At 50.0% G+C, this 634-nt stretch overlaps 1 protein-coding gene across 1 annotated transcript in view; it reads left to right on the plus strand.

The window, feature by feature from the left end:
- HOXA10 (homeobox A10) overlaps nt 1–634 on the plus strand; it is a 25,960-nt gene that overhangs the window by 15,034 nt on the left and 10,292 nt on the right. The gene's annotated exons all lie outside the window — the stretch shown is intronic.

The raw sequence follows: 634 nt of genomic DNA on the forward strand, positions 1-634 counted from the left end.
GTTTTGGGAAGAGTGCTTGAATCTTTCATGTTGACCCTCATCCTAATCAGGAAAAGAAAGTACATTCTGTTTTCGCATTGTTTACTGGCTTTGAACTTCTGTATTGCTTGGACATCACCCATAACCTTGAGGTGAAGGACTTACTGACTTTGGGCCTTTGTTGACAACCACCACCCAGCCAGACAACGTCTACCCAAAGGAAATGTTAAAAAAGTGAGGGGAGGGGGAGGGGAGGCGAAAAGGGGACTTTGTTTGTTTGTTTGTCCAGCGTGCGAGGAGGGGATGCCGGTTAAAAGGAGAGGGACAGACGGACGGGCGGTGGGAGAGGGACAGAAGGACGGATGGAGAGCTGAATGGTAATGAAAATTAAGCCAGCGCGCTTCCTTTCCCGGTTAAAAATTAACTGGCGTTCACAGCCAATCCCAGAGACAGTTGAAACCCATGGAGTTTTCTCTGGCCGAAAGGGGGGTTTTGATTTCCTCAGCCCAATAAAATCGCATCCTCTGTGGGGCTGTGACAATGTGGCCATAAAAAGTGCCCGTGACTTGTCCGCTCGCCTCACATGGCGGTGTGGTGGTGGAAATGGACTGTTTGAGATTGTCCTTGATCTCCAAGGCAGAGAGGGGGTGGAGGC

Source organism: Calidris pugnax, unplaced genomic scaffold (genome assembly GCF_001431845.1).
Source record: "Calidris pugnax isolate Ruff unplaced genomic scaffold, ASM143184v1 scaffold11, whole genome shotgun sequence".
NCBI classification, from domain to species: domain Eukaryota; kingdom Metazoa; phylum Chordata; class Aves; order Charadriiformes; family Scolopacidae; genus Calidris; species Calidris pugnax.